This window comes from Mesoplodon mirus, assembly GCF_964341445.2.
Source record: "Mesoplodon mirus genome assembly, chromosome: 12".
NCBI classification, from domain to species: domain Eukaryota; kingdom Metazoa; phylum Chordata; class Mammalia; order Artiodactyla; family Ziphiidae; genus Mesoplodon; species Mesoplodon mirus.
The window spans coordinates 100,393,287-100,419,835 of NC_138988.1; positions in this window are offsets into that span (position 1 = coordinate 100,393,287).

Below are 26,549 nucleotides of genomic sequence, written 5' to 3' on the forward strand. Positions count from 1 at the left end.
CTGATAGGAGCTTGCCAGAAGAAAAAGGGGAAGGGCGTTCAGTGTAGTTGCTGGATCCTTTGCAGGAAAGCTGGCTGAAGAAGAGAGAGCTAGGACACTTTGCTCCAAAAAGTCTGCTAGAGAAGGCAGGACCCTGATCATGAAGGACCAGTTTTAAAGAACAGATTAAAAAGTCCCAGTCCTGGAAATGAAGTATACCTAGGCAAAAGGCCAATTGAATGGGTCCATAGTTCTGCCGATAAAATTAAGATTGGAGGGTTCAAGGGTGAGAGTGGCAGGAAGGCGAATGAGCTGCTTACAGCTCTTTAGAAAAACAATGTTTTCTGTGAGGCTTCCAAGATGCTGGCCTCTGCAGTGGGTATCTTTGGTTTCTCAGCCTCTGTAGTCTGAATGTATATCTTCCCAGGTCTCATCATTCTTTTCATGCTTCCTGCCTACTGTTGGAGGTTAACCAACCAAGCCTACAGGGATATACCCCACCTAGTTCTGTCCATGTGAACGTACTTGGGACGGTGGCAAAGGCATCTCTATTTCCAATCCTCACATACTGAAAACAGATGAGCTTTCATTCTGTCTTTGAACTCAACTACTTCAAGATATTCAATTAACTAAATACCAAATCAGCTCCATTTCAAAACTCCTTATGGAAATACCCTCAAATTCCTGGATGTTATTAACATTAGAAGGAGAATGAAGGTTGTTTTGGTCAACAAAATGATAAGATCTCACTACCTTCTAAAGCACTAAGTATCTTTTTTCCCTCTCTTATAAGATACAGATAGGGATATGATTCCTAAACCACTTCAGTTTTCAAGATTTAGGCAAGCTTTATCATTTTCAATTAAAAATGTCTTGGAAATTATATCCCAGTTTCTAACCTGGAATATCAGTTTTTTATTCTGTAAAAAGGTATTAGACAATTAATTATCTATTTAGCTCTCAGGCTTTTAACAAATAAGGATATTGTATTTTTTGCAATTATAGGAAGCTCATCATTACTACATTCATCCCAATAAAAAACTTTTATCTTGAAACAGAGGCTATTCTTTATAGAAGTTTTCAGTTTTCAGCTTTCTGAGATTCGTTGAAAAGTCTGTCAAGAAATCAAGCAGTATACTTTTTATAAGTCAGCTTCAATAAGGCGCCACATATCGTAGTTCTAAGGGAAATCACATCCAGGATGTTTTATTAACTGGTAGGTGAATTCAGTAGGTGTGAGTTCCCAGCAGATGCTATGCATAAGTACAGTTGCTGATTAGCATTTCCAATAGTTATCAACCCATGGATGATATTTGGGAATTATGAAGAGGAGAGGATGTTTTTGTATATTTGCTTGTTGTTAATTTGAGGAGTTTCACAGGTAGAGGAAGCACAGAAAATCTAGTGTCTACTGGGTGGTCCCATAGGCAGTATGCCCTATTGTCCCCTGGAATATAGAGGTCCCTCCAAGGAAACAATTACACAAAGTGCCTTTTTAAATTTTACATATAACTGATAAAATGCAACTGCATTTTATCATATTTAATTTAATATTATCATATTTATTATCATATTTAATAACTTAAATAGTTATTCTTCCAAAAGTTTGTTTTTAGAACCCAAAAAGCATATTTCCAGAAAAGAAACAGTACTGTATTTGCCACTGTTAGGTTACCATGTTAGGTTTATTTAGCTCACAATACAAATAAATCTCATATTTCTTGTGTGTTGGAGTTTTCATGAAGATTGTGTAAGTTAATAGAAAGCACGGAGTAAGGTTTTGAGTATGGTGTAATTGTCATTCCTTTCTATGGAATCTAGGGGCTCAACAGATGTTTGTTTCATTTCCTTATTCCTTGTTATTTAATAGGTGATTTGCATTCAGTGTTCTGGTAGCATATGTAGGACGTGGGGGATATTAACCAAGGAGAAAGGAGGAAAACACTGAGCAAATCCCTCAATATCTCAATGCTCCCTCTATAGACACATTATTCTCTCTCCTGCTGGTCAAATCTTCTCACAGCAGCAACCAATCCAGGCCTGCCTTAATCTCCAATTTTACAACCTCTCCCCTCAATCAACCCCAGCACTGCTGACCCCAGCTAGGTATCTGAAATGAAGTCATACTAACAGATGAATGTAGTTTTAAGGAAGTTTAGAATACTGAAGAGTGTGCTAATTTTTAAATGGAGATTGCTTGAAAGCATCATGGTCTTTCTAATTTGTTGAAATTTCTAATTTGTTCAAATTTTAAAGAAAATGTTAGAAAACAGGGGTAGGGGAAAGATATTTGACATAAAGAATCTACCACAAAGGTCCTGCCAAGAAATCTACCCTAGAGGTCAGTTTCCCTGAGCTACACCAGAATTTGACAGCCTTTTCGCTGCCTGGGCATTTAAACTTACCTCACTGTCCACAACAATTCAGGGGCCAAGATGTGACAGTAGTTGAAGGAACAGTCATGGGAGCAAGTCTCTTCTGTACTATGTCATTTATCATCCAAGGGGCTGCAGCAGTAGTATTTTCGACATGATTTATAACATGAATTCAATAATTTAAAAAATACACAAGAACCTGTTAGCTCAGGAAAAACCATAAAATCCTTAAATTTCTGTAATCTATTTTTTAACTGATAGCAAAATTTCAAGAGTGATCATGTTGTAATTAATGCAATTTAACTTCATGTATTTTATTATGAGAGAATTCCAGGTTCCTAACTAATTCTACAATATACATATGGCTACGTCTACACAGTAAAATGGAAAATTAAGAACCATAGTTAGTTGCAAAATTTCTTTCTTTCTTTTTTTTTCTATTGTGTTGATAAGATGGTAAAGCAGAGAAATGTCAAAAAACAAAAAAACAGTTCCTGCTATTGCTTTTGCTATTTAGTTGATGCACTGATGAATAGGAGTAGGAGGAGAACAGAAGACTGTTTATACATTCATCAGGTAATGGACATTTGTGTTGTTTCCAGTTTGGGGCAATTATAAATAAAGCTAGGTGTGTATGTGTTTTCTTCTCTCTTGTGCTATCTTATTGTGGTTGTAATCTGCATTTTTCTAATGACAAATGGTGTTGAGCATATTTTCACATACTTAATTGTAATCCAGATCTCCATAGCGGTGAACTGTCTGTTCAAATACTAATGCCTATTTTTTAATTAGGTTCTTTATTTTCTAATAATTGAGTTATGAAAGTTCTTTATATATTCTGGAGAAGAGTATTTTTCAGTTATGTGTTTTGGAATTTTTTTCCCTTTTATGGTTTGGGTTTTCTGTGTTCTGCCTAAGAAATCTTTCCCTAACTCAAGGGCACAAAGATTTCCCCTATGTTTTCTACTTTAGTGTCTTACACAGTTCTGCAGTTCTAAGTTTTACATAAAGTGTACTTTCTATTTCAAGTTCATTTTTGTATTTGGTATGCAGCATAGGTTGAGGGTTTCCGTTTCGTTTTGCTGTCTTTTTTTTTTTTCATATGGATGTCCAATTGTTCCAGTACCATATTTTAAAAATAATATTCCTTTACCATTAAATTACCTGATTAAAAATCAATTGGCCACACAGGTGTGCATCTATTTCTTTCTGTTCCATTCCATTAAGCTATATTTCTATCTATTTGTCAATACCACACTGTTTTGATTATTATAACTTTATAGTTATTCTTAAAATCAGGTAGTGAGAGTCCTCCAACACTGCTCCTTTCAAAAAAAAAGTTTTGAATATTCCATATCCTTTGCATTTTTATATATACTTTACAATCAATTTGTCAGTCTCTATATTACTGTATAATTTCTGACAAGCTGTCTAAAAAGCAGTTTGTTCCTTTCTATGTAATTGATCATTTTTTCTCTGGCTTCCTTCAAGATTTTCTTTTTATCTTTGGTTATAAGCAGTTCATTAAGATCTGATGTGCGCATGTGTGTGTGTGTGTGTGTGTGTGTTCTATTTTGGATTCTTAAAGCTTCTTGGATCTGTGGTTTGATATCTTTCATTCTTTTTGGAAAATTCTTATTATTAAAAAAATTTTCAATTTTTCTCTCACTCCATTCTATCTAGAATCCAGTCAAAGATATCATAGAACATTTGATATTCTCACACAGTTCCTGGATGCTTTGCTCCTTTTCTCATGCTTTTTGTCTATCCATGTGTCAGTTTAGATTATTTAAAGGAAAAATAGTTTCCTGATATTTTCCTCACTGATATTTCCCTCAGTTGTATCAATTTATTTTCTGAACTATTCAAAGGCATTCTTCATGTTTGATGTTGTGTGAACACATGTGTATGTGTGTCTAATTCTAACATTTCCTTTTTATTACATTATTATAATTTCTGAATTTCTCCTTAAAATTCCCATCTGTGCATACATGTTGTCCACCTTTTCCATAATTCCTTAACATATTAATCATAGTTATTTTTAAATCTCTAATAGTTCTGACATCTTGATCATCTCTGAGTCTGGTTCTGTTGATTGCTTTGTCTTCTGACAAGGGCTGTTTTTCCTTGCTTTCTGTGTATAGTATAATTTTTTATTTAACATTATGTGGAAAACAGTAGAGATAGTGTATAGAACAATGCAGAATAAGGTAAATATCACTTATGATATTTATTCTTTTGTCATAAATTATTTGTCATTAATAACTATTAGGTCATTAGTGTCAGCATTTGAGTCAAACCAGTCAAGAAGTGAGAAGGATTTGGGTTTTGATGTCACTATGGTTACCTTTCTTGCACCATATGTTTCACTTCTTCTAGTGGTGGACTATCATTGCCTCATGCCTAGGGTGGACTTAGGGTAACAGAGGCTTTCCTTAGAATTTCTGTGCCATCACAGTTTTCACTCATTCCTTCACATTCTCCACCATATAGTTGCTCTTTCTTCACCCTTTTTCACTTCCCCCAGTGGTAGATTGCTGCTTTTTGTTACTCCATACTCTTGTAGGAAAGTGGAAAGAGTACTCTGGGGTGGGGGTGCCACCCCAAAGGTGGGGTTTCCATTTGTTCTCCATGGCAGCAAGACCCTGACTTGAGTCTTAGGCAGGAATTTACCCTCCTTTAGAAGTAGCAAGCTCCTAATGGTATCCTTATAGGTATATACATAGTATAAGATCCTGGACAAAGAAGAGTTTCCTATCTCCCACTCATGCCACCTATGGAGTAGAGTATGTTTTACCTTTACCTTTCAGTCAGCTCAGCTACTACCTATGTATTTGTTCTCTTCTTGTCACAACTTTCCAGTCGTAGCTACCTTCACAGAATAGTCCCTAGATCTGGGACGTTTTTTAGACTATCTAGTTTTCTGACACTGTTAGAATGGTAGCAGTACTTTTATTTTAAATTATGTAACTTGTATTGTAGTCTTCATTTTGATTTTTTTCTTTTTCTTCTAATTCCTGAAATCAATCAACTCTTATTTAGTTTCATCTTTTTTATATACATTTATGTTACTAGATTTTCAGCTTCTGACTCAAGGTGTATTTTTTAAGTATCTCTAAATGCTTAGAGAATATTCATTCCAGTTTGAGATATTGTGTTACACTTTTCTGTTTTGTGGTTGTTTTTTGCAGGGGATGGGAAAATATTCAACATCTCAAATTATTTGATTCAGATTTGCTGTTTTCTTCTTACAGTGGCTTTGTATGAGTGTGATCTGCTTGTTTTTTTTACTCCTACTTAATTCATGGATGGGGTTACTAGTTCAAGAGTGCCCTCTTCTGTGAGTTTAACAAAATACGGATCCTTTAATAGATAATGATAAGGAGTAGGTGAAGATATTACCATTTTTTCACTCTCTTTTCTGTGGAATCTTTAACTTATCCCCTCTTATTTACTTCTTTGCCTTCATTATAACATATCCAAAGGTACCACTTTTTATCTATATATTTGATTTCCCCTAGAAGCAATGCTTCCTCAAGGATGCTATTTCTGGTCCCATTCACATTCAAGGCCCTTTGCTGTACACAGTGCAGTAAACTACCAAATCCTAGCTCTGTGTTCTATGGATTCAAGGAGCAAACTACATTAATCACTCCATAGGTGAGGATACAATGGTATAATCCATATCACTGGAGTTAAGCTGAACCAAGTTTGAATTCCAATTGTCACATTTACTGGCTACATGACTCTGAACAAAATGAAAAAATGCACCTACCTCCTAATGTTGTGGCAACAATAAAATGACATAACATAGTGCAATGCCTGACACAAAACAGTTGCCCATAAAAGTAGTGAAATAGAAAAAGCTATAGTGCATTTATTACTCTTCACAACAGAATAAGATACTGTGGTCAATTGTTTAGGAAAGAGAGAGTCAAAGTATGGCATTAATGAGATTTCTTTTATACTAGTGAATTTAGCTTTGAGCAAAGAAGAGCTATAAGTAATTTCTATAATGTTCCAGAATATAGTGCTAAAACACTTCCACACCAATTCCTAAGTGTGAGTGATTTGTAACAAAGAAGGCAAGTGAAAGAATAAAGAAGAATGGCTAATTTTGTGTAAGTGCTTACCTATAAAACACTGTCAGAAAAGGGAACTCTCTTGCACTGTTGGTGGGAAGGTAAATTGATACAGCCACTATGGAGAACAGTATGGAGGTTCCTTAAAAAGCTAAAAATAGAACTACCATACGACCCAGCAATCCCACTACTGGGCATATACCCTGATAAAACCATAATTCAAAAAGAGTCATGTACCAAAATGTTCATTGCAGCTCTATTTACAATAGCCAGGACATGGAAGCAACCTAAGTGTCCATCAACAGATGAATGGATAAAGAAGATGTGGCACATATATACAATGGAATATTACTCAGCCATAAAAAGGAATGAAACTGAGTTATTTGTAGTGAGGTGGATGGATCTATAGACTGTCACACAGAGTGAAGTAAGTCAGCAAGAGAAAAACAAATACTGTATGCTAACACATGTATGTGGAATCTAAAAAAAGAAAAGAAAAAATGGTCAGAAGAACCTAGGGGCAAGACGGGAATAAAGATGCAGACCTACTAGAGAATGGACTTGAGGATACGGGGAGGGGGAAGGGTAAGCTGGGACAAAGTGAGAGAGTGGCATGGACATATATACTTTACCAAACGTAAAATAGATAGCTAGTGGGAAGCAGCCGCATAGCACGGGAGATCAGCTCGGTGCTTTGTGACCACCTAGAGGGGTGGGACAGAGAGGGTGGGAGGGACGGAGATGCAAGAGGGAAGAGATATGGGGACATATGTATATGTATAACTGATTCACTTTGTTATAAAGCAGAAACTAACACACCATTGTAAAGCAGTTATACTCTAATAAAGATGTTTAAAAAAAAAACACTGTGTCATATGTTATCTCATTTAATATTCCCAGCAACTCTTTCAGGTAGGCCTCCTCATAATGTATCTTTTTATATTACAAACTATCACATTTACAATATGGAAAAAACAAAGCTGTCTGAAATTAAGTGAATTCCCCAAAATTTTACATTGTATGTATTAGTTTGCACGGTAATGCTAGCTGCTATAACAAGCTCTAACATTTCAGAATTTGTCAATATTTGAGTCAGTTGACACAGCCATTAATGAATTCTTCTATCTTGTGGTTCTGCCCTCTTCTAAGGCCTCAGCGTCCTTTGTCTTCAGGAAGAGGTGGAAGAAATGGGCAACAGTGTACCCGCTTCTCAAGGTTTGGCCCAGAAGTGACATACATCAGTTCTCACATTCCATAATCTTCTATATATGCAAGGGATAGAGTGACACTGGGACTTGTACTCTGGCAGAGTACATGCTTCCCAGCCATCACTCTATGGTATGGAAACTTGTTGGACAGTTAGCCATGTCTGCCTGGAAGTGTAAAATGATAAAGTCTGTTATCTAACCAAGGTACTATGACACTAAAATATCTTTCTCCTGTACCATATTGCCTCTCAGCAGATATAAATAGCTCATCACCAGCAGAAAACAAAAAAAAATCTTATCGCATACTTTCCTATATGGTCAGCTTTATTTATAAAATATGGTTCTTTGTGCACTTGGATTGAAAGAATTAATATTGTTAAAATGGACATACTACCCAAAGCAATCTACATATTTAATGCAATCTCTATCAAATTACCTATGACAATTTTCACCATACTAGAACAAATAATTCTAAAATTTATATGGAACCACAAAAGACCCAGAATTGCCAAAGCAATCCTGAAGAAAAAGAATAGGGGGCCTCCCTGGTGGCGCAGTGGTTGAGAGTCCGCCTGCCGATGCAGGGGATACGGGTTCGTGCCCCGGTCTGGGAGGATCCCATATGCCGCGGAGCGGCTGGGCCCGTGAGCCATGGCCGCTGAGCCTGTGCGTCCGGAGCCTGTGCTCCGCAACGGGAGAGGCCACAACAGTGAGAGGCCCGCGTACAGCAAAAACAAACAAACAAACAAACAAACAAAAAAAAAAGAATAAAGCTGGAGTCATAACCCTCCCAGACTTGAGACAATACTACAAAGCTACAGTAACCAAAACAGCATGGTATTGGCACAAAAACAGACATATCAATCAATGGAAGAGAACAGAAAGCCCAGAAATAAATATGTACACCTTTAGTCAATCTTCAACAAAGGAGGCAGAATACACAATGGAGAAAAGACAGTCTCTTCAGCAAGTGGTGTTGGGAAAGCTGGACAGCCTCATGTAAATCAATGAAATTAGAACACTCCCTCACACCACATACAAATATAAACTCAAAATGATTTAAAAACCTAAATATAAGACATGACACCATAACATTCCTAGAAGAGAACATAGGCAAAACATTCTCTGATATAAATCATAGCAATATTTTCTTAGATCAGTCTCCCAAGGCAAAAGAAATAAAAGCAAAAATAAACAAATGGGACCTAATCAAACTTAAAAATTTTTGCACAGCAAAGGAAATCATAAACAAAACAAAAAGACAGCCTACTGAGTGGGAGAAAATATTTGAAAATGATGCAGCTGACAAGGGCTTAATTTCCAAAATATACAAACAGATCATACAACTCAATATCAAAAAAAAAAAAAACAGAAACAAAAAACCCAATCAAAAAATGGGCAGAAGACCTAAATAGACATTTCTCAAAGAAGACATACAGACGGTTAACAGGCACATGAAAAGATGTTCAACATCACTAATTATTAGAGAAATGAAAATCAAAACCACAATGATGTATCTGACCATCATACCAGTCAGAATGGCAATCATAAAAAAGTCTACAAGTAATAAATTCTGGAAAGGGTGTGGAGAAAAGGGAACCCTCCCCTACACTGTTGGTGGGAATGCAATAACACTGTGGAAAACACTGTTTTCCACTATGGAAAACAGTATGGAGTCTCCTTAAAAAACTAAAAATAGTGCTACCATATGATTCTGCAATCTCATTTCTGGGCATATATCCAGAAAAGGTGAAAACTCTAATTCGAAAAGATACATGAACCCCAATGTTCATAGCAGCACTATTTATAATAGCCAAGACATGGAAGCAACCTAAATGCCCATTGACAGATGAATGGATAAAGATGTGGTATATATAGAAAATAGAATATTACTCAGCCATAAAGAAGAATGAAATATTGCCATTTGCAGCAACATGGATGGACCTAGAGAATATCATACTAAGTGAAGTAAGTCAGAGAAAGACAAATATTGTATGATATCATTTATATGTGGAATCTAAAAAATAATACAAATGAACTTATTTACAAAACAGAAACAGACTCACAGACATAGAAAACAAACTTATGGTTACCTAAGGGGAGAGATGAGGGGGGGAGGGATAAATTAGGAATATGGTATTAGCAGATACACAGTACTATATATAAAATATATAAGCAACAAAGATTTACTATATAACACAGGGAGTAATATTCAATATCTTGTAATAACCTATAATGAAAAATAATCTGAAAAATATATATATATATAAAACTGAGTCAATTTGCCATACACCTGAAACTAATACAATATTGTAAATCAACTATACTTCAATAAAAACATTATAGCCATCCTAGTGGGTGAAAAAAATAAAATAAAATATGGTTCTTTGTTTTCAACAAAAGGAAATAATATCACATTACTATTACCTAGCTGCACAGATTCTAATCAAAACCTAAGATATGTTAAATAAATAGCTCATTTGAGGAGACGAACAGTACAAAAGACATGGCACTTTTCATTATAACAGTTTACATCTTTAACGAACATGTCTCACAAAACAGATAGAGGCAAAACTTATGAAAATTAAGACTAATCAATTCTTGATTTGTTTTTGCCCCACCATCTTGATTTCTCCTTAAACCTGGACATTTAATTTGAGGTGATTTAATAAACATGCAAATAGAAGACAGAACAAAAAACACAAAACAGTGTATTCCCACCAACAGTGCTATGATGTGCTAAAGTTTATTTTTAAAAATTTAATTGTGTGGGGCTTCCCCGGTGGCACAGTGGTTGAGAGTCCGCCTGCCGATGCAGGGGACATCAGTTCGTGGCCTGGTCCGGGAAGATCCCACATGCTGCGGAGCGGCTAGGCCCGTGAGCCATGGCCGCTGAGCCTGCACGTCTGGAGCCTGTGCTCCACAATGGGAGAGGCCACAACAGTGAGATGCCCGTGTACCGCAAAAAAAAAAAAAAAAAAAAAAAAAAAAAATTAATTGTGGTTTATCCAATAGAAAGTGAATCTGTGAGTTATATAAACAAAGAATCTATTTTAATTTCAAATAGAAATGTGCTTATTTGCAACCAGGTTTAAAAAAAAGATAAAGCAAATTCATTCTGCTTCAGAATTCAAGATATTCATTGTCCATCTCTTTCTTCTAATTTCCCCTCTAAGCAGTAAGTTAGTGCTATGAAAAAAAGACATATTTATTTAAATGGTGCTGACACACACTGAAAAATTTTTAAACATGTTTATTTATTCATGCTTCTTCCTCAGGAAAGAAGCATGGAAGTCATGCTTCTTTCCATATAGGTTTTGAAAAATAGAGGGATTTACATAATGGTAGTGTGGGCCACTTGTGTGGTATAAATATATATATTGCTAAGTAAACATTATATACACATAAAATATATATAACACTAAGTCTTGCTTATACAAGAGCTAGAGTAAAGACAGTGCCTTCTGGCTTAGCTCAGAAAATGTAATTTCTATAATGAATCATGTTTTACCTTATATCCTTGATAGTCTAGACCTAGATAATAAGATGAAACTTTCACACAAAAAGGAAACTAGGAGTAGCAATAACGTCGAAAACTAAATGGACCCCAAATCAATGAATGCTAAATAGTCAAACATCACAATAAGGGTAGTGATTTTTTTATTTGTCACTCCATTTTCAACATTCATCAGAATAACAGAGAAGCTTCCATTAGTTTTTTATGGATGGTAACTAGATCTGCTTCTTTTAACATTCCAAAGCCTGCCTAGGTATGGTAATGCTTGTCATTACTTCAAGTAGCTGTAGGGCCCTAAAAACTCACTGTGTCTGTCTTTTGCTTATCATTCAAAAAAGGTTAATCTCTAAGCAACGATCCCTGGTACTGTTAATCCTAGGTTTGAACTTTTTAGTCCATTAAGAAAGAAAGGGCAGGATTCAGAATGGCAGAGAAAATACCTAAAGTTTATAAAGGACAACAGAAACCATTCCCCTAAAGTAATAAATCTTCATTATAAAAAAAACAAACAAAAAAACAAAAAAACCCTCTCACTACAAAAAAAAAAAAATAGGCCCATGGTAGAATATTATTTTTACCTATCCTTTTTCACTTATTCCCCCAGGAATAACCTAGTGGTAACTCTAAAAATAACGTCTCAGTTAAGAACTCTCCAAAAAATTTCGGGAGAATGTTTTTTTTCCTTTCTCTTCTTTTCTTTCAGCTTTCTGCCCAGAATTTGACGATGATTGGAAGCAAGTTCTATGTTCACAGCAATTTATCTTTCCACATCACCAGTTTCTAGGTGATAAATATGCCATTTTCAAATTAGTGTGGCATTTGTTCAGTTAATTATATGCATTAGGAATTATTTCAACAGGAATGTAATTTTCACCACACACGCGTTAAAGCAGAAATCTTCCTGGAACCCTTAACTCCGTGCATTAAATTTTATAAATATTTTCCCACAGAGTGAAAATCTTAAAAGGAACATATCTGGGAAGAATAATGAAAACTTTGAAGAAATAGTAAATATCATCACTCCCCCACACCCAAATGCCTAGAAACAGAATTTGATTTGAAACAGGAATCCCTGTTTCAAATCAGAGAGAAGCACCTAGAAATTCCTAGAAAAGTGCTAGTTCTTACCCTCATGTAACTTATAGCCTAAATTATGACTTTTTAAATTTTAATTTAGGTTCAAACTATATATAAAGCTATATTTTAATTGTAATATTAGCTTATCAATCCTGTACTACTTTCTATCAGTATTACAAATAACCACCAGGATTTCTGATCTTGATATATTTTTCCTTCATTTCAAATTTTTATAAGGTCTTAGTCTTTTTTTTTTTTTTTTTTTTTTTTGCGGTATGCGGGCCTCTCACTGTTGTGGCCTCTCCCGTTGCGGAGCACAGGCTCCGGATGCGCAGGCCCAGCGGCCATGGCTCACGGGCCCAGCCGCTCCGCGGCATATGGGATCCTCCCAGACCGGGGCACGAACCCGTATCCCCTGCATCGGCAGGCGGACTCTCAACCACTGCGCCACCAGGGAGGCCCAGGTCTTAGTCTTTTTATACCATTTTGTCATAAGGAATGAGCCAAAGTGCTTATTACCTTAAAAAACAAAAGCTGACTATATCCAACTCTTCAAATCTGCTTTTATTTTTGGACTCAGTTAAAATACTTCTAAAATATGCATGCATCGACTTTGAGAAAATGTAATTGTGATATTAAATTTTATTGAAATTTCTCAGGTCCTGATTTGTGTACCAGCTTGTGCTCTGAGTTCCCACGAAGCAGTGAAACGTTTAAAATACTGTCTGTGCAAATGCAAAATTTATGAATTCACACATCTCTGGTTGATTTATGTGAAATAATAATGCACTATTTAATGCTTAAACATGGCTAGGAGCAATGCTAGGCTATCAAGATGTACAATGGAATAATAGATTTATAAGACAGATAACCTTCTTGCCTAGAGAAGCTTGTTTAAAGGTGTTGTACAGATATATTAAACTACATTACATGTAATTTTATACTAACTTAATGCTTTAGGCCTATACTGCAAGCAATAAAAGATTACAACTGTGGCATCCACAATAATAAAATGATCTGGCTATTGAACATAAGGTATCTGAGGACTAAAAAGAGGTAATGAACTTGTTTAAAACTTTTGTCCCTTTTCATTCATTGCTCTTTATGAAATATTTTTTCTTCCTTTAATGTGGCCAACATAACTCCATGCCCCAGCAGTTCTCTTATCAAGTAACTGAGGGAAAAGATTTCTGTAAGGACAGTAATTGGACATTTCCAGGAGGCCTGCAGGCACATTTGATTATCATCTGATTTGCTTAGAAAACTAACTAAAAACTTATTAGAATGAAATATAAGAGAAAATTATAATTGGCGGTTTTCTGGTAGTCTCTTTACTCTTTTTATTACACTATTCATGCATTTCTTTTTTAAATCAGGGAAGGAAATACTTTTCTCACCTGAGTTTTTGGATTTTTGATTATTGTAAGGTAAACGCTGAGATGCATTAGCTCAACTTTTATGCTCACATGAGATAAAAAATATAAGACAACTTTAGAAATTTTAAAGTGATTATTCCCATAATAAAATGCTTTGAATTTTGTAGTGAGTTGCTTTGAGTTTACCCCTCTTACACATAGTGTGCCGAATTAATGACAAAATGTCTCTCTAAAATAGAGATAAGCAAGGTAATAAACACATTTAAATGTCTTCATTTGTAGTGTAATTTCAACTAAATTCAACTGATATATTCATTTATCCACATGCTGTTAACTAGAAGTTCAACAAAGTGATTTTATTAACCAATGAGTTATTCTAAAAGAAAAGAATTTTGTTTCAACTAATACAGAATTTTAATAAAAATTAAATCTCCTTTGAAAGAAGAAAATTTCTGACAAATCAAAATGTTAATGTAAGTTAGTTTACATTGATTACCAGTCTTACAAACCAAAAAAGCTAGGATAGGATGAACAAACAGTTATGAGGAAATAAAGATTAGTGTTAAATTTTCACATTCTTTTGCAAAAAGGTCCAGCTGAAATCAAATTAAAATTTAATGACATTTTCAAAATAATCATGACAATTTTTTTTCTTTCAGCTTCCAGAATTCAATCGTTATGTCTGTGGCTACATTGCATACTTAAGACAAAGTTTTTAAAGTTTGACAGTGATATCAGTTATACTGACCTTAAAATCAGCTATATTTGTCAGGAAATAGCCCAATTGCATATTAACCATCAAATTTTCAACTCCCTTTCTGTGCAGGTAGTTTCTAAAGCGCAAAATTTCAACAGCCATTGTTAATGGCATTTCAGCAACTTTTATCCCCTATTTACACATCCAGTGAAAACACATATAACTAAGAAATATCTTAGTGCTGAAATATTATCTTATGTGGAGCACTCACTGTTGAATGATTTTCAGCATGTTCAACATTGCCCTTGGGAGATGCATAATATCTAAACAGCCAGAAAGCTAGTAACTGGTTGAAACTTGTCAAAATATGTGGTTAGTCTGAGTTGTGAGAGTGTAGTTGGTGTCCATTGTAACCAGGTTTCCTGCAAGCTGCATCTGCCTAGTTTCCTGAGGTGGGATCGACTGGAACATGATACAAAGAGATAACCTTTATAGAAATAGATACCGTTAAAAAATAAGATGGGAGAAAGGGGGCGGCGCTACTATTCCACCTTGATTGCTAAAGGAATACATATCCATAAAAACAGGAATACAAGTACAAAAGGTATGACTATCATTAGAAAATATATGAAATTTGCCAAAAGCTCTTGTCTATGTGAACATTTTGGGTTGAGAGTTGGGAAAACTCCCCTTCAGGTCTCTGCTCAAATGGCATCAATGTAAATATCACAGCCTCTCCCCTTCCTTCTTACCTACATTATTTTCTGTAATATCTTCTTACCCTGATTTATTTTTTGTCATAGCACTTCTAATACCTGAATTATTACATATTTATTTCTTTGTTTGTCTGACTCTTTCAACTTAAATGTAAATTATGTGAGTCCATGATATAATTTGTTCACTGCTGTATCATTACACCTAGAAGCACACCTGGCATCTGGTAGCATTTACTGAATTACCAATAATATTCATGAAACAAATGAATAATCTTTTCCACTAACTAACTCTTTAGCCTTGAACAAATCTTTCAATTCTTCTGGGTTTCAGGCTCTCCCTAATTTCTAGAATCAGGACATTGGACTAAGTAATCTCTCATATCTTTCAGATTCAAATGCCTTAAGTTTATTAAAATGCTTCAATTTAACCCTGTAGACTATCCTTTCTAAATTATAGTATGTGTCCATGAATTCATTTAGACAAATATTAATTTCCCTACATCACTGGTTACAGTTACTTTTCAGACTACAGCGGCAACACATTTCACATTTTTCCATTTTAAAAATTCAAATTTGTATTTAGTAACTTAAATTTTTTTAAAAAATGGAGTGATTGTGCCAGTTATCAATTTATTGCTTTTCTGGTCCAAATCCACCCTTCATTGCCCTGCCTTGTGGTGCTGAAGCTGGGCCTTCTAAATATTTCTTTGTCTACGGACACAACACTAAACTTTGTCAGTAGAGGGCAACAGAGGGCCTCTGCCAAAGAAAAGGGAGTGTCTCCCTCTCTATCCAGCGTGCTTTCCTCCCTTCTTGCTCCTGCAGTGTCAGCCAGCTTCTGGGACACTTGGTGGTGTTCAACTATACCTAGCAAGTTTTAGCAGCACCCCTGAAAGTAGCTTCTTAATAAGTTCAGCTGGTGTCCCAGTCAGTATCCCAGAGAGTCTGGCAGGCCCCAGGGGGCAGCTTCCAGAGGGTTCTGCTTGTGCTCCAGCTGATTTCCCAGTGAGTTTCACTAGCACCCTAGCAGGAGGTTTCCTTTTTGCCAGCCTGCAGCACCACAGCAGCAAGCTTCTCAACCGTCCAGTGGGCTACAGCACACCTTCTCCAAATGTATTCCTGCCCTGGGGACTCTGCTTTAGCCACAGCAACAGCTGCTGCCCCTCTATCTGCTATTCCCATGTTCCTTACCGTCCTCTTCACCCCTAGTAATTAATCCCTAGTTGTAATAAACTTGATTTGTTTAGATTTCTGGGTTGTTTTTATCTCCAAGCTGGACCCTGAGTGACATAGTGACTTTTTAAAAAGGATTTATTTAATAAAAATTAAACTACATGCTACTACCTCAAATCATGCCAACATCTATCTTTGAATTTTGGAAAGTTTTGGAAGTTCTTACAATCTTGAAACTTTTTTCTTCCTTAAAATGCCAAAAAAATCCCAGAAAAGTCTAAAGACTAAAAGTATGCTTCCTTAGTTTCTAGTAGGGGATTGTTTAAAAGAGTAGGATAGATTTATTTTATGAGCAAGTAGAGAAACTGAATTTAATAAATACAGGTCTCTAGAGTCCAATTTACTTTATAACAGAGGATAAAAATTGATTCGTAAAATGCCTTCATGTAGATTATTACATACTCCTTACTCAGGGTTGCACATATGTATAAATCATCAGAGCCATATATATACAATGACAGTAGCTTAAGCAAGATTAGGCATGGGTGCTTTCTAGTTAGAATATAGTATTTCACAGACCACATGAATCTTATGGAATATTATATGGCTTAAGGTAAAACATGCAATAAATCTTCACAGAATTATGATTTTTCCCTCCAATTAAAAGAATTATTTAAATTGTACAACATATATCCTTATGAATCCCCTCCCTTAACTTTCAAAAGCTAAATGTGATCCTCAACACTTGTCAACATTGTCCTTTCACTTAGCTGAAAAAGGTGATGTCATCTGACAAAAATGATATGCATCGCATCATACTCCTCAGAAGCGGTGCACATATGACTTTCATTCTTTTTGAGGAACAGTTAAAGTCAAAACGATAAACATCAGCAGTAACTTCTGAAAAAAATAGCATTTAAAAATTTTTCCTTGATGCTATTCTTTTACGGCTACTTATTAAATATTTTTAAAGTGCTCTCCCTATGGGGGAAGAAAAACAGGGCTGTAATGGGGCATAATTCCCACACTAAACTATATCGCACACTGAGGACAGGCTGGATGGGAGAATAAGAGAGGGAAATATTACAGAAGAGCAGCCTCTACCTGAGTGTATGTAGAAGTTGTTCTTGCCTAGCAAACAGGCCAGTGAGTTGATCAGGTATGTTTAACCATCAGGTGGCAGTTCCACTGACCCTCTCCCTCTATGACCTTCCTGCTATTCCAGACATCCGGTCCAAGCCTCTTGTTTTACAAGTAAAAGAACTAAATCTGTATAGGTTAAGTCCAAGGTTACATGGTTATTTGCTGGTCTGATCTTTACTGCATTGAGAACTGTAGCCCCTTCAGTTAAAATCAGTACAGAGGTACCATGGCAGGGACTGCTAGCTGTCTCCCAAAGCCCAGCATCCCCTGCCTTAAAACTGAATCCCACTTGGTAGACTGGCACATTTCTGCCCACCCTCCCTTGCAGCTAGATGTGGCCATGAGACCACTTGGCCTATGAGATGTAAATGTAAGTTTTGTATTCGACTTCCAAAAAGCAACCTTAGAGGCATAAGGCATAGTCTTCTGGCACCTTGCTGTTTCCTGTTGGCTCAATTACAACTAAACACCTGCCACTTGTATAGTCATCTCTGACCCTGAAGTGATGTACTAACTATAGCTGGACAACAAGACGGAAGGAACAAGGGTCTTAGACACAGTGGAACCACTGTACCAGCCTTGGACTGCCTACCTCAGGACACCTTTGGCACAAGAAAGAAATTATCTTATTAAAGCACAAATACTCACATGCAGTCAGTCCTATTCCTAACTGGTTCAGGTAAATTCAGGTCCATGAACATTGTAACAGCTCTTCTGAGATAGGGTAACTAATCCTCACATCCCAGCAATATGTCCAACAAAATCTTAAGACCTTGCTAGTCAAACTGTGATTCGCTAGCCGGCAGCGATGGCAGCAATTAGAAGTTCCACAGAAACCCAAAATCTCAGGCCTCTCCCTACTAACCCCAAATCTGCATGTTAACAGTTTTCCTGAGTGACGAAGATGCACATTTAAGTTTGAGAAGCGCTGTTCTAAGATCACAGAGTTCTGCCAACACCAGCCATGCCAGTCAGTGTGAGCTGCTTTTGTGCACCTTGTGGGTATGAGCCATTTTATTGCAGGATCTTTCTGCTAAGATCAACTAACAATGTGGTCTCTGCCAAAATGTCCAAATTCTGTTTCAGGTATTATAGTCACTTGTAGACAGCTATCAGGTCTATGTTTTGAATTTTAAAATTATCAAAAAACAACTGTGTCTATGATTTTTCTCTGTCTCAGAAAATTTTAGGAACACAACATGTTAATACTCAGTTTAACATGAGGAAATGCTGGTCTCTTTTTATTTTTGTCGTTGTATAACCGGCCTTTGCAGAAATGGATACATTTGATTCAGAGGCTTGTTTCTTAGTTCCAGTCTAGAGTTTTTTCCGCTCACTGTGACTAATCTGTTCAGGATGAAGACAATACAAGGGGGAGGGGGGAGGGAGAGGGATGGACTAGGAGTCTGAGGTTGGTAGATGCAAACTGTTACATACAGAATGGATAAACAACAAGGTCCTAGTGTAGAGCATAGCGAAATACATTCAATATCCTCTGATAAACCATAATGTAAAAGAATATGAAAAAATATGTCTATATGTGTATAACTGAGTCACTTTGCTGTACAGTAGAGACTGGCACAACACTGTAAATCAACTATACTTCAATAAAAAAAATTTTTAAAAAGAATTAACATGACCTGAAGAGATCAAATAAACTTGCCCACAGTCATTCAGCAAGTCAGAAGTAGAAGCTGGACTACCATGTGTCCCAGGTATCAAGATTCCCTTTCTCTGACAAAAAAAAAAAAAAAAAAAAAAAATCCATAACACCATTCTGGCCCTCTAAAGATTCTTCAGAAAGTTTTTTATAGGATGAAGGCTCAAAGTTGGTATAATGCCCATCCTGAGTAACTGTAACTGTAAAACGTAGGGTCCCGGGCTTCCCTGGTGGTGCAGTGGTTGAGAGTCCACCTGCCAATGCAGGGGACACGGGTTCATGCCCCGGTCCGGGAAGATCCCACATGCCGTGCAGCGGCTAGGCCCGTGAGCCATGGCTGCTGAGCCTGTGCGTCCGGAGCATGTGCTCCGCAACGGGAGAGGCCACAGCAGTGAGAGGCCCGCGTACCGCAAAAAAAAAAAAAAAAATCCCCCCCCCAAAAAAAAAAACGTAGGGTCCCTCTTGAAGTGCTATTTAACTGATACCTTAGCATCCATAATTATGAATAACTAGTAACTATGATCTAAAGCATAGTAAAGCTTTAGGAGGAGCATTAATAACTTTAATAAACTAAAAAGGACAGCTTCCAAAACAACTGAACATGTTCTCATATATCCTTACCCTTCTACTGACAACTCTGGGGATACTGATAGCTCTGTGTTGTCTAGTATTTTTCATGACATTTCAAGCAGTTGTAGTTAATGACACAAGAACTCAAGTGAAAGAGACCACGGTTATAATTCAAGCTTTTCAACTACATTAAACAGAGTTACATATATTTGTTTCTTACATGTCTTTGTAGCTTTATTTTATATAATTAACATACAATAAGCTTCACATAATTAAAGTGTACACTTTGATAACTTTAATATTTGTATACACCCAGGAAACCATAACCATAATCAAGGCAGTGAACATAGCCATCACCCAAAAGATCTTCTTGTGCACATTTTTAATCCCTCCCACTTGCCCCTCCCAACTCCCTAATCTTGTCTAGAGGCATCCACCGATCTGCTTTCTGTCACTAGATTAGTTGGAATTTTCTACAACATTATGTAACTAGAATCATGCAGTATGTAACCTTATTTGTCTGGATTCTTCCACTTGGGATAATGGATTTGATATCCATCCACATTGTTTTGTGAATCAGTAGTTGATCTTTTTTATCACTGAGTAGTGTTCCATTATAAGAATGTATCACACACTGGTTATCCATTCATCTGGTGATGAGTATTTGGTTTGTTTCCAGCTCTTAGCTATTACAAATAAGTTGCTAAGAATATTCATGTAAAAGTCTGTGTGTAGAGATACACTTTCATTTTTCTTGGTGAAATATTTGGAACTTCCAGTAAGTAAATGTTTAAATTTTTAAGAAACTGCCAAACTGCTTTCCCATTTCAAACCCCACCAGTAGTATGTACACCAGAGTTGAGTTTCTCCACATCTTCACCAACTCTATTGTCAGTCTTTTTGATTAGTCATTCCAGTGGGTGTGTAGTGGTTCCTCACTGTGGTTTTAATTTACATTTCCCTAATGATTAATGATGTTGAACATCTTTTCTTATGCTTATTTGCCATCAATATATATTTTTGGTGATCTGTTCAAATATTTTGCCCATTTTATATTGGGTCATGTGCTTTATTATTATTGCATCTTGAGAGTTCTTTTCGTATTCTGGATATAAACACTTTATCACATATATGATTTACAAATATATTTTCCCAGTCCATGGCCTGTTTTTGCAATCTCTTCAAAGTATCTTGCAAATAAATGAATTTCTTAATTTTGATAACAGCCAAGTTTTTTTCTTTTTTGGATTATGCCCTGGATGTGCTTAAGGAATCATTCCCTAACTCAAGATCACAAAGATTTTCGTCTATGTTTACTTCCAGTTGTTTTATATTTTTTAGGTTTTACGCTTAGGTTCATGGACCATTTTGAGTTAATTTTTATATGTTGCAACATATGGGTCAATTTCTTTTTTTTGCATCCAGCATCATTTGCTGGAACTACTACTCTCTTTCCATTATATTGTCTTTGATGAAAAACATTTGACCGTGTACGTTTGAGCTTATTTCTGGCTTTTTTACTCTGTTCTCTTGATCTATTTTTCTTTGTGCCAATGCCACATTGTTTGATTAATGTAATCAGGAATACAATATCTGAAGACAGATATTGTAAGTCCTCCAAATTTGTTCTATCTTTTCATAGTTATTTTTCGCTATTCTAGATCATTTGTGTTTCCATATAAATGTAAAAATCAGCTTGTTTAGTTCTATCAAAATGCCTGCTGGGATTTTAATTAGGATTTAATTGAATCCATAGATCAATTTAAGGAAAGTGGCATCTTAAGAATATTGAGTTTCCCCAAACAAGAACATGGTTCTTAGTTTTCTCAAATCATTTAGGATTTTAAAATTTATATGAAAAATGTTTGGTAGTTTTCAGTGTATAAGACTTAAATATCTTCTGTTAAATTTAACTCTAAATATTTCATTTTGATGCTCCTTTAAATGGTATTATTTTCATTTCAATTTCCAATTGCTCAATGCAAGTATATAAAATAAAACTGAATTTATATTATTGGCCTGCTTCCTACAACCTTGCTAAGCACACATTTTGCATCTAGTAAGTTCTCTAGTAGGTAGATTCTGGTAGGATTTTCTACACAGACAATTCTGTCATTTGTGAATGTTGATGGCATTTACTTCTTCTATTCCAATTTTGATATCATTTATCTTGTCTTGCCTTTTGCATTGGCTGAAACCTCCAGTGCTATGTTGAATAGATGTGGTAAAAGGATAGTCTTACCTTGATCTTAGAAGAAAGCATTCAGACTTTTATCATCAAGGATGATGTTAGCTGTAGGTTTTTCATAGATTCCTTTCTCAGGTTGAGAAACTTCCCTTTTATTCATAATTTGCTGAAAATTGTCATCAGTAGTTAATATTTAATTTTGGCAATAGCTTTTGCAGTATTGATCAAGAGGATCTTATGTTTCATTTTGTTTTGGTCTGTTAATATGATGAATTACACTGATTTCCAAATGTTAAACCAGCCTTGCATTTCTAGGATCAACCCCACTTCATCATATTATTTTATCCTGTTGTAAAATACTAATGGATTCTATTAGGAAAATTTTGTTAATTATTTTTGCATCTATATATGTGGAATTACTAGTTTATAACTTTTCTCTTCTAATATTCTTTTTCTGGTTTTTGGTATGTGGGTAATTCTGCTCTCATAGAATGACCTGATAATTGATCTACCTGGTTCGATTTCTGGAAGTATTTGTGTAGACTTGGTAGTATTTCTTCGTGTAAAATTTCCTAGTGAAGCTACCTCAGCCTGGAGCTTGATTTGTGGGAATATTTTAAGCTACAAATTCAGTTTCTCTTATAGACAGAAGACTATTCTGATTATCTATTTATTCTAGCATGAATTTTGGTAGTTTAGGTAGTTTAGGCATAAAGTTTTTTTGGTAGTTTAGGCATAAAGTTGTTTACAATATTCTTTCATTATCATAGGTAGAATCTATATTTGTCAGGTGTATAACTCCTGATATTGATCATTTATGTTATCTTTTTGTTCTGATCAGTCTGACTAGAGGTTATCCACTTTTCTGATCTACTCAAAGAACCAGCATTTGGTCTTATTGACTTACTTTTTTATTTTACTTTACTTGTTATTTATTTTTTATTTTTTATTTTTTTCTGCCCACATACTTACAATTTCCTTACATTTGCCTACTCGGATTTTAGTTTGCACTTTTTCTAGTCTCTTAAGATAGAAGCAGAAATCAATGATTTAGACTTTTCTTCTCTTTTAATAGGAATTTATGGCTAAAAATTTTTCTCTAAGCACTACTTTAGCTATATCTCACAAATTTTGATATATTTTGTTTTCACTTTCTTCCTTTTTTTTTTTTTTTTTTTTTTTTTTTTACTTTTTGGCCGTGCTGCAAGGCATGCAGGATCCTAGTTCCCTGACTGACCAGGGATCGAACCTATGCTCCCTGCAATGGAAGCATGGAGTCCCAACCACTGGACCACCAGGCAAGTCCCCCAGTTTCACTTTTGATATCTTCTTTAACTCATGGGATATATAGAATTATATTATTTAGTAACCAAATATTTAGCAATTTTCTAGAATTCTTTTGTCTATTGATTTCCAATTTAATTCTATTTTCAGAGAACATACTTTGTAAGAGTTGAATTCTTTTAAATTTAATGAAACTTGTTTTGTGGTCCAAAAGGCAGTCTGTTTTGATCAACATACTGCACACACTTGAAAAGAATACGTATTTTGCTTTTGTTGGGTATAGTGTTCTGTAAATGTAAGATCAAATTGGTTGATAGTGTTGTTCAAATATCCTTTGTCCTGTGGATTTTCCATCAATCATTCTATAATTATTGAGAAGGGGTGTTGGAATTTCTGAATCTTATTTTTTTTCTATTTCTTCTTGCTGTTCTATGAGTCTTTGCTCCTTTATTTTAAACTTCTGTTATTCAGTGCATAAACATTTTGAATTGCTATGTCCTCAAAAATCTACTTTGTATGAGATTAATATAGCTATGCCAGGTTTCTTCTGATTAGTGCTACCTATGTTTTCCATCCTTTTATTTTCAATTTATTTGTTCACTGTAGGCAACCTGTAAGTGGGTCTTGCTTTTTTGTAATCCAAATTGCCAATCTCACCTTTTAATATGGTGTTTACTGACTTATATGTAATGTGATAGTTTATATTCTTGAGTTTAAATCTACCATCTTGCTATTTGTTTCCTGTTTGATTCATGCTTTTGTTCTATTATTCCTATTTTTGGATTAATTGGCTTTTTAATGATTCCATTTTATCCCCTTTGTTAGCTTATCAACTGTAAATCTGTTTTGAATTTTTAATGGTTGCTTTAGAGTTTATACTATACCTCTTTAACTTATTACTGTCCACTTTCAAGTAATATTATAATAGTTCAGTACAATGTAAGAATCTTACAGCAGTTTGTTTCCATTTCTCCCCTCCCAGCCCTTGTACTATTTTTATCAAATGTTTTACTTCAACATATTATAAACCCCATGATACATTATTATTTTTGTTTTAAATAATCAATAGTCTTTTAAGTTAACAAAAATAAGAAAATGTATTTTGTATTGAAACACATATTTACTATTTTGAGTGTTTTTCACTCCTCTACGTAGATCCAGATTTTCAACAAGATCATTTCATTTTCCTTCTCCTGAAGGACTTTCTTTAGCATTTCTCAGAGTGTGGGTCTGTGGTGATGAATTCTTTTGGCTTTTTCATGTCTGAGAAAGAAAATATTTCATCTTCTTTTTTGGAAAAATATTTCCACTCTTGGTTAGAGAATTCTAAAATAATAATTTCTTCCTTTCAGTAGTAAATATGTTGCTGTACTGTCTTCTGGCTTGCATTGTTTCTTATAAGAAATACACAGCTCTTCTTAACTTTTTCCCTGTGCACATATAAGCTTCTTTTTTCTGCCTGCTTTTAAGATTTTTTTCTTTTACCACTAGTTTAAGCAGTTTTTTTTTTTTTTTGGAGCCCTTACTTTCATGGTTCTTGCTTTAAGTTTGATGATCTTCTTGGCCATCTAGACTTATGGTTTTCATCATATTTGGACAGTTTTCAGATATAATTTCTTCAAATATTTTTTCTTTTCTTCTGGAATTTCAATTACACATAAATTAGGCTGTTTGAAGTTGCCCTACAGTGTACTGTTTCTCTGTTTAAAAAAAAAGTTTTTTTCAGCCTTTGCTCTCTCTGTGTTTGATTTTGGATAATTTCTATTGCTATGTCTTCAAGTTCACTAGTCATTTCTTCTGCAATGTCCATTCCATCTTGTATATTTTTAATGTCAGATGTTGTATTTTTCATCTCTAGAAATTTGACTTCAGCCTTTTTCATATATTTCTGGCTCCACTTAACGTGATGTGTCTTCTTGAACATACTGGGTGGGCCAAAAGGTTCATTTGGTTTTTCCATAGGATGGCTCTAGTAGCACTTAGTTGTCTTTAGCTTCATTTGAAACATTTTGTTAGATTATATGTGACAGCTGTCATATCAGCATGCATTTAAAAAAAAGACATCAAAATTGGTGAATTTTTGTGTAGCCATTTTAATATTGAAGATGGAAGAAAAAAGCAACATTTTTGGCATATTATGCTTTATTATTTCAAGAAAGGTGAAACGCAACCGAAATGCAAAATAAGATTTGTGCAGTGTATGGAGAAGGTGCTGTGACTGATTGAACATCTCAGAAGCGGTTTGCGAAATTTCGTGTTGGAGATTTCTTGCTGGACAATGCTCCATGGTCTAGTACACCAGCTGAAGTTGACAGTGATCAAATCAAGACATTGAGAACAATCAACGTTATACCACACGGGAGATAGACGACATACTCAGAATATCCAAATCAAGCGTTGAAAATCATTTACACCAGCTTGGTTATGTGAATCGCTTTGATGTTTGGGTTCCACATAAGTTAAGTGAAGAAAAACCTTCTTGACCATATTTCCACATGCGATTCTCTACTGAAACATAATGAAAACGTTCCATTTTTAAAACCAGTTGTGACGGACAATGAAAAGTGTATACTGTACAATAATGTGGAACAGAAGAGATCGTGGGGCAAGCGAAATGAACCACCACCAACCACACCAAAGGCCAGTTTTCATTCAAAGAAGGTGATGTTGTGTATATGGTGGGATTGGAAGGAAGCCCTCTATTATGAGCTCCTTCCGGAAAACCAAACGATTAATTCCAACAAGTGCTGTTCCCAATTAGACCAAGTGAAAGCAGCACTTGACGAAAAGCACCCAGAATTAGTCAACAGAAAACACATAATCTTCCATCAGGATAACGCAAGACCGCATGTTTCTTTGATGACCAGACAAAAACTGTTACAGCTTGGCTGGGAAGTTCTGATTCATCCACCATATTCACCAGACATCGCATCTTCGGATTTCCATTTATTTCGGTCTTTACAAAATTCCCTTAATGGAAAAAAATTTCAATTCCCTGGAAGACTGTAAAAGACACCTGGAACAGTTCTTTGCTCAAAAAGATAAAAAGTTTGGGGAAGATGGAATTATGAAGTTGCCTGGACAATGGCAGAAGGTAGTGGAACAAAAGGGTGAATACATTGTTCAATAAAGTTCTTGGTGAAAATGAAAAATGTCTCTTTTATTTTTACTTAAAAAACTGAAGGCATTTTTTGGCCCCCCGAATATGAAATATAGGTATAATAACATTCAATGTCCATGTCTACTAATTCTACCATTTGTATAATTCCTTGTTCTGTTTCTATTGATTGATTTTTCTCCTCATGGGTCATATTCCACTGCTATTTGCATGTTTGATTTTTTTTTTTTTTACTGGATGCCAGATATAAATTTTACTTTGTTGGGTGTTGGATATTTTATATTCCTATAAATATCTTCAGCTTTATTTTGGAGTGCAATTAGGCTACCTGGAGTCAGTTTGATCCTTTTGAGGCATGCTTTTAAGCCTTGTAAGACAAGATTTGA